We start from the raw sequence: 9,268 nt of genomic DNA on the forward strand, positions 1-9,268 counted from the left end.
AATGGAACCCTGGCTCAGACAACCATAACCTTTATTTTTTTAAAAGAAAACTTGGAGGAACAGAGTCACAGGACCACTAATTGATTTTAACAACAAGATTAGAAAACATTTATGAAGATATAGAGTGGCCTTAAGAGAAATATTTTATTGGGACTCTGGAATTTGCTGCCTGAAAGAATGTTAGATGCAAGTATCCTCATAACATTTAAGAAGCGTTTAGATGAGCACTTGAAATGCCAAGGCAGAAGGCTGCAGTCAAGTGTTGGAAATGTGATTAGAATAGACAGATATTTGATACTCATTGTAGATGTGATTGGCCAAAGGGCCTCTTTCCATGCTTGAACACCCTATGACTCTAAATTGTTTGCAGTGGCAGGAGGATCACTAACCAGAGGGCATAAATTTCAGACAATTAGCAAATGAATGAGAGGAGGCGATGAGGAGAAATGTTTTTGCACAGAGTATTGTAGTGATCTGGAATAGACTGCCTGAAAGGACAGTGGAAGCAGATTCAATGTGGAGAGATTGATGAAGGGAGTGTGAGAGACAGTAGGAGGGAATGGAGAGTTACAGGAGGGCAGAAAGTGACAGAAAGAGGGGTAGGAAGGCACAGAAAGAGAAATGCTGAGATTGACACAGAGAGGAACAAAATGAGAGAGAGAGAAGGGGAGAGGTTGTAAGGGAGACACACAGAGAGATGTCAAGAGTGTTACAGAAACAAAACAAGCGAGAGAAAGATTGCGAGAGAAACAAAAAAAAAGAAAGAACAAAGACAATTTTGGAAGTTAGCTGCAATAGAAGGAAAGTGTTGGTGGAACAGAGAGAGCAGTGTAAGGGACTGTTAGTGTTGTTAGAGAGGACAGAGTAAAGATTCGGGGAATTGGGATTGGTGTATGTTGTGAAACTGAGTACATCATCGTGGTCAGAAAAGTAAAAAAAGCTCAATGTGAGGCAGGAATAGGGGTGGGGGTGGGAGTGGACGGTGGAGTCAGGTGGGATGGTCAAGAAGTGTGATCTTCCGGAGATAAAAACCACCTGGTAACCAGTCAGATGCCGGGGAGGGGCGTGAACAACCTTTGAGAGCCGTGAGATGACAAACAACTACTTCAAACAGAGACAAAAGAGATTGATGAGATAACCATGGAGGATGTAACAGTCTATCCTTTTGATATGGACAATTATTAATGCTACTGAGATGAGTGAGGAAGAGGAGTGTGAAACCATCTCCCTTCCCCAGTCCAGTCTCTTCTTTCCCCTAGTTTACTGCTTGATCTTCGTGGTGGGAGTGCTGGGCAATGGGCTGCTGGTCTCGGCCATTGGGATGAGGTGCCGGGTCAAGAGACAGCTAGACATTTTCGTCTTGAACCTTGGTTGATCTGGTCTTCCTGGTCACCCTGCCACTCTGGATGGATGCTGAGGCCGAGGGAAAGTCCTGGAGGAGTGGCCTCTTGCTGTGCCGGTTGAGCAGTTACCTGGCGGCAGTGAATGCTTACTCCAGTATCCTCTTCCTGAGTTGCATGAACTTGGACCGTTACCTAGCCATCGTGTACGCGCTCCACTCCCGGAGAGTCCGCTCCAAGGCTTACGTGATGCTGACCTGTCTGTTTGTGTGGGAAGCCTCATTCCTCTTGGGATTGCCGGTACTTCACAGCCGAACCATCCAGACGCGGGATGAGGGGAGGGTGTCCTACTGTGTTGAAGACGAGGACTCCACCAACCCCGCTGTCTCTCTCACCTACTTGCTCCTGACTTTCTTCTGCCCAATGCTGGTCATCCTGGTCTGTTACTACTCCATCACCAAGAAGCTATGCCTCCAGTACAGGAGGAGCAAGAAACAAGACATCAAGCTGAGGAAGACAATGAGGGTGGTCTTTCTAGTAGTGCTGGCCTTCTTGATCTCCTGGCTGCCTTTAAATGATTTTCATTCCTTGCACTTGCTGCTCCACTGGGGAGATGGAGCAGGAGTCCTGCACCTTCCGGACAGTGGTGAAACTTGGTATGGTGATCAGCACCCCTTAGGCCTTCACCAGCTGCTGCTCCAACCCAATCTTCTACTGTCTCTATGACCAATCCATCCAGAAGGCTGTTCTATAACTGCTGCTATCCTGCTTCAAGCCCCTTCATCTTGGCTAGCTCTCTACCATCTCCGACAGCCAGCCCAGTACCGTCATCGTGGAAGGTCCCAACAGCAAGAGGAGGTTGCCTTGCCCCACCATCCAACTGTCCGCGTGGGCTTCCAACCTCCAATCCTGAGCCCCACTGTATGGATGAAGAGCCTGAGGAGAGGTGGAGCCACCTGAGCTTGGTGTTAGAGCAAGATGAAAAGGTGGATGTGCAGTCGTTGATGTGGAGGAAAATCATTGCCACTGATTAGTTGCGACCAATGACCTGTCCATTTGGTCTACTTATTACGCAATTCTGTGAAATCCTGCCAGAAATAGTGTCCTGCGAACCAACCAAGAGAGGGACTTTCCACCCAAGGACAGAAGATCTCACATGAACCAGGATTGTATATGAAGATTTCACCTCTCTCCATCGGATAGAGCCACCAGAAGTGGCCTCCAAGAAATTGGAAGCCAAGCAGAGACACTCGAAAGAAACAGCTGGTGTCCTGGTTGACTCCGCCCTTCTTCCTACGGCAACTAACTTCACTGTTTGATCCAGGGATGCACAGGTCAACATTTAAATGGACCTCTGGTGCTCCTGAGAGTGAGACTTCTTATGGTTGTGCAACGGGAGTGAATCATTAGTGTGTTCACCATCTTGTGTTGGGATTTAAAGTCAAATCTCGCATGTCATAGATTGCTAGACAAGAGACTGGACATGTATAACCAAAGATGGATTAACAGGGAAACATACATACAAAATAGAAGCAGGAATAGGTCCTTCAGCCATTCAAGCCTGCTCCACCATTCTTTATGATCATGGCTGATCACCAAATTCAGTACCCTGATATTATCTCTCCGCCACCCCTCCCCCCCCCATATCCCTTAATCCCTTTAGCCCCACGAGCTATATCTAATTCATTGTTGAAGTCACACAATGTTTTGGCCTTAATTACTTTCTGTGGTAGTGAATTCCACAAATTCACCACTCTGTAGGTGAAGAAATTTCTCCTCTTAGTTTAAAAAGTTTTACCTCTTTTCCTCAAACTATGAATCCTAGTTCTGGATTCCCTGACCACTGGAAACATTCTTTCTGAATCTAACTGTCTAATCTTGTTAGAATTTTATAAGTTTCTATGAAATCCCCTCTCATTCTTCTAAACTCCAGTGACTGTAATCGTAACATACTTAGTCCCTCCTCACAGGACAGTCTTTTCATCCCAAGAATTAGCCTCCACTGCACTCTCTTTGTAGCAAGAGCATCCTTCATCAGATAAAGACACTAAAACTGCACGCAAAACTCCAGGTGTGGCCATACAAACACCTATACAATTTCAGCAAAACATCCTTATTCTGACACTCAAATCCTCTTGCTATGAGGGACAATATACTGTTTGTCTTCTTTACTACCTCTGTACCTGCAACTGATGCACAAGAACACCAAAGTCTCACTGGATATCCACCTTTCTCAATTTACAGCAATTCAAATAATTCTCTGCCTTCCTATTTCTCCACATTATACTGCATCTAACATGCATATGCCCACTTACTCAGCCCATCCAAATCATGCTGAAGCAGCTTTGCATCCACCTCACAGTTCACCCTCTGACTCAGCTTTGTATTGTCTGCAAATTGGAAGATAACACATTTAGATCTTGTATCCAAATCACTAATATATAATTGAACCATTGGGGTTCCAGTAAATATGTTTGCAGTATCCCACTAGCTACTGCCTGCCAATCGAAAAATACCTACTTATTCCAACTTTTTGCTTCCTGTCTGCTAACCAGTTTTCTATCCATCTCAACACACTGCCCACAATCCCATGTGTTTTAACTAAACAAAGTAATGTTATGTGAGACATTGTCAAAACCCTTCTGAAAGTCTAAATAAACCACATCCACCAGTTCTCCCTGATCAACTCTACTAGTTACACCTTCAAAGAATTCCAGTAGATTTGTCAAGCATGATATCCCTTTCTTAGATCCATGCTGAGTTTCTCTGATTGTAACACTGCAATTCCAAATGCTGTACTGTGAAATATTTGATAATGGACTCGAGCAACTCCCTACTATCTTTCCTATCTATCTGCTACAGTACCAACACCCTTTCAGTCCTTAACTCGCAGTCTATCCTTCAGGCTGGAGATGGATAATGGATGCTTACTCCATTACAAACTTTGGTTATCTTTTTCACACGACATTTATAGTGTTATAACTAACGGAGAGACAGCTTTTAAAGGAAGCTGCAACTCCTCTCCCATCCCTTCACGAAACATCTGATGGTGTTCACTGCAGTGGAAATCAGACTTCATTTGACTCCAGCCACATAAGAACTTTAGAAGATGACCAGCAACTTGCCGAAATGAACGATTTTAAGGAAATCTCAATAAAAGCCTTTCCGTCTCTCTCTTTGTTCTCTCCCCACCCCAAACCCCATTTCCTTCCTCCCTCACTCGCTGTTTCTCTCCACATCCATCCTCTCATCTCACCACACTGCAGCTATCTTCTTCACTGCCACTCTTCACTCTCTGTCCTTTCCCTCCCTTTTCTTCATCTTGTTTCTTTCATCATCTCATCTGCTTCCCTCTTTCTTCTTCCCTTCCTGTATCTTGCCCTCCCCACCAGCCGAACCTCCTCAGAAACATTCAAAATTGGTCAGGTATTTCTCTTTGATGAAGAGAACATTGAAAATTGTCCTAAGTGCAGTGCCGCAGAGATTTCCACAAAAAATCTCTAAAAGCGACCCTGGGTGGCACATCTCCAGAAACACATGGGATTCTATATACATTCCGATGAGAGAAAGTATGTGTTCATACAACTCTCTGGGTTATATAGATCCCAGTGAGAGACAGTATGTGTTAATACAGCTCTCTGGGGTATATAGATCCCGATGAGAGAGAGTATGTGTTCGTACAACTCTCTGGGTTATATAGATCCCAGCGAGAGAGAGTATGTGTTAATGCAGCTCTCTGGGTTATATAGACCCCAGTGAGAGAGAGTATGTGTTAATACAGCTCTCTGGGTTATATAGATCCCAAAGAGAGAGAGTATGTGTTAATATTGCTCTCTGGGTTATGTAGATCACAATGAGATCACAGGAAGAGGAAGGGTGTAGTCACAATGTTGGGATTTTACTGTAGGCCACCCAACTGCCAGTGGGAGAAAGAAGAATAGATTTATAAGCAGACTTTGGCAAAAGTAACAGGGTTTTTGTGGTGGGAGATTTTAACTTCCCCTATATTGACTGGGACTCACTTAGTGCGACGGGCATGGATGGGGTAGAGTTCGTAAGGAGCATCCAGAAAGGCTTCTTGAAGCAGTATGCAAGTAGTCCAACTTGAGAAGGGGCCATACTGGGCCCAGTATTGGGGAATGAGTGCGGCCAGGTGGTTGATGCTTCAGTGAGGGAGCAGTTTGGGAATAGTGATCACAATTCAGTGAGCTTTAAGGGACTGATGGATAAAGATAACTGTCGTCCTCAAGTTGAGGTGCTAAATTGGGGGAAGGCTAATTACAATAGTATGAGGCAGGAAATGAAGAATGTAGATTGGGGGCAGATGTTTGAGGGCAAATCAACATCTGGCATGTGGGAGGCTTTCAAGTTTAAATTGAGAGGGATTAGGACTGACACATTCCTGCAAGGGTGAAGAATAAGTATGGAAAGTTTTGGGAACCTTGGATGACAAGAGATATTGTGAGCCTAGCCAAAGATAAAAAGGAAACATTTGTCAAAGCTAGGAGGCTGGAAACACACAAAGTAAGTGTGAAATACAAGGAAAGTAGGAAGAAACTTAAACAAGGAGTAAGGAGGATTAAAAGGGGTCACAAAAAATCATTGGCCAGCAGGATTAAGGAAAATCCCAAGGTTTTTTATACATATATAAAGAGCAAGAGGGTAGCCAGAGAGAGGGTTGGCCCACTCAAGGGCAAGGGAGGGAATCCATGCGTGGAGCTAGAGGAAGTGGGCGAGGTATTAAATGGGTATTTTGCATCAGTATTCACCAAAGAGAAGGACTTGGTGGGCGATGAGTCTGGAAAAGGGTGTGTAGTTAGTTTGAGTCATGTTGAGATCAAAAAGGAGACTGTATTGGGGTTCTTGAGAAACATCAAGGTAGACAAGTCCCCAGGGCCTGATGGGATATATCCCAGAATACTGGGAGAGGAAAGGGAGGAAATTGCTGGGGCCTTGAGAGAAATCTTTGTATCCTCACTGACTACAGGGGAAGTCCCAGAAGATTGGAGAATAGCCAATGTTGTTCCTTTGTTTAAGAAGGGCAGCAAGAATAATCCAGGTAATTACAAACCGATGAGCCTTATATCAGTGGTAGAGAAATTCTTCGAGACAGGATTTATTCCCACTTGGAAATAAGTGGGAGTATTATTGAGAGGCAATGTGGTTTTGTAAAGGGCACGTCGTATCTCACGAACTTGATCGAGTTTTTTGAGGAAGTGACAAAGACGATTGATGAGGGTAGGGCAGTGGATATAGTCTACATGGACTTCAGTGAGGCCTTTGCCAAGGTTCCTCATGGCAGATGGTGAAGTCGCATAGGATCAGAGGTGAGCTGGCAAGGTGGATACAAAACTGGCTCGGTCAAAAAGACAGAGTGTAGCAGTGGAAGGGTATGTTTCTGAGTGGAGGGCTGTGACAAGTGGTATTCATCAGGAATCAGTGCTGGGACCTTTGCTGTTTGTAATATATACATAAATGATTTGGAGGAAAATGTAACTGGTTTGATTGTAAGTTTGCAGACAAACGAAGATTGGTGGATTTGTGGATATTGATGAGGATTATGAGAGGATACAGCAGGATATAGATCAGCTGGAGACTTGGGCAGAGAGATGGCAGATGGAGTTTAATCCAGACAAATGTGAGGTAATGAATTTTGGAAGATTTAACACGGATAGGAAATATGCAGTAAATGGCAGAACGCTTAGGAGTATTGATAGGCAAAGGGATCTGGGTGTACAGGTACACAGGTCACTGAAAATGGCAACGCAGGTGGAGAAGGTAGTCAAGAGGGCATACAGCATGCTTGCCTTCATTGGCCAGGGCACTGTGTTTAAAAATTGGCAAACTTTATAGAACCTTAGTGAGGCCACACTTGGAATATAGTATTTAACTCTGGTCGCCACCAGAAGAATTTGGAGGCTTTCGAGAGGTTACAGAAAGATTTACCAGGATGTTGCCTGGTATGGAGGGCATTAGCCATGAAGAGAGTTTGGAGAAACTTGGTTTGTTCTCACTGGAATGATGGAGGTTGAGGGATGACCAGATAGAAGTCTTCAAGATTATGAGGGGCATAGACAGAGTGGATAGCCAGAAGCTTTCTCCCAGGGTGAAAGAATCAATTTCTAGGGGGCACAGGTTTAAGGTGTGAGGGGCAAGTTTAAGGGAGATGTACGAGGCAGATTTGTTACACAGATGGTGGTGCATGCCTGGAACTCGTTGCAGGGGGAGGTAGAGGAAGCGGAGACGATCGTGACTTTTAAGCAGCGTCTTGACAATTACATGAATAGAATGGGAATAGAGGGATATAGTCCTGAGAAGGGTACGGGATTTTAGTTAAGTTGGACAGCATGGTTGATGCAGGCTTGGAGGGCCGAAGGGCCTGTTCTTGTGCTGTAATTTTCTTTGATCTTTGTTCTTTGAGAGAGAGTGTGTGTTAATACAGCTCTCTGGGTTATATAGATCTGTAAGAAGTCTCACAACACCATGTTAAAGTCCAGCGGGTTTATTTGGTAGCACACGCCACTAGCTTTTGGAGCACTGCTCCTTCATCAGATAGTGCATGTGCTATCAGATAAACCTGTTGGTCTTTAACCTGGTGTTGTGAAACTTCTTACTGTGCTTACCCCAGTCCAACACCGGCATCTCCACATCATTATATAGATCCCAGTGAGAGAGGGTGTTGTGTTGGTTCAACTCTCTGGGTTATGTAGATTCCAGTGAGAGAGAATTTGTATTAATACAGCTCTCTGGGTTATGTAGTTCCCAATGAGAGAGAGTGTGTGTTAATACAGCTCTCTAGGTTATGTAGATTCTAGTGAGAGAGAGTGTGTGTGAACGCAGCTCTCTGGGTTATATAGATTTGATGATGCGGAGATGCCAACATTGGACTGGGGTAAACACAATAAGGAGTATCACAACACCAGTCCAACAGGTTTATTTGGTGGCAAAAACTACTTAGCTTTTTGGAGCACTCGCTGCTCCTTCGTCAGGTGAATTGGATTTCAGTTCACAAGCAGGACATATAAAGCCACAGAGTCAATTTACAAAATAATGGTTGGAATGTGTGTTTTTATAGGTAATCAAGTCTTAAAGATACAGACAATGTGAGTGGAGAGAGAGCTAAGCACAAGTTAAAGCGGAGTGTATTTGTCCAGCTGGGGCAGTTAGTGAGATTTTGCAAGCCCAGGCAAGTTGTGGGGGTTACAGATAGTGCGACATGAACCCAAATCCCGGTTGAGGCTGTCCTCACGTGTGCGGAACTTGGCTATCAGTCTCTACTCAGCGACTCTGCGCTGTCGTGTGTCGTGGAGGCTGCCTTGGAGAACGTTTACTCAAAGATCAGAGGCCGAATATCCGTGACCACGGTAGTGTTTCACAACAGGAAGAGAACACTTTTGCCTGGTGATTGTCGAGTGGCGTTCATTCATCCGTTGTCGTAGCGTCTGCATGGTCTCCCCAATGTACTATGACCAGAGATATCCTTTCCTGTGCTGTATCAGGAAGACAACATTGGCTGAGTTGCAAGTGTATGCACTGTTTACTTGGCGGATGGTGTTCTCACATGAGATGATGACATTCATGTCGGTGATCCAACATGTCTTGCAGAGGTTGCTGTGACAGGGTTGTGTGGTGTCGTGGTCACCGTTCTGCTGAAGGCTGGGTAGTTTGCTATGGACAGTGTTCTGTTTGAGGCTGTGCAGTTGTTTGAAGGCAAGAAGTGGGGGAGTGGGGATAGCTTTGGCAAGATGTTCGTCTTCATCAATGACATGTTGAAGGCTCCGGCGAAGATGTCGAAACTTCTCCGCTCCGGGGAAGTACTGGACGATGAACCTGTCCGTCATGTCCCGTGTTTGTCTTCTGAGGTCGGTGCGGTTTTTCGCTGTGGTGCATCAGAACTGTCGATTGATGAGTCGAGCGCCATATCCTGC

At 44.9% G+C, this 9,268-nt stretch overlaps 1 pseudogene; it reads left to right on the forward strand.

The window, feature by feature from the left end:
* Positions 1–1,140: 1,140 nt before the first annotated feature.
* Positions 1,141–2,253, forward strand: LOC145353705 (G-protein coupled receptor 15-like; annotated as a pseudogene).
* Positions 2,254–9,268: the final 7,015 nt, after the last annotated feature.

Source organism: Carcharhinus amblyrhynchos, chromosome 16 (assembly GCF_965287045.1).
Source record: "Carcharhinus amblyrhynchos chromosome 16, sCarAmb.v2.hapA, whole genome shotgun sequence".
Lineage (NCBI taxonomy): Eukaryota > Metazoa > Chordata > Chondrichthyes > Carcharhiniformes > Carcharhinidae > Carcharhinus > Carcharhinus amblyrhynchos.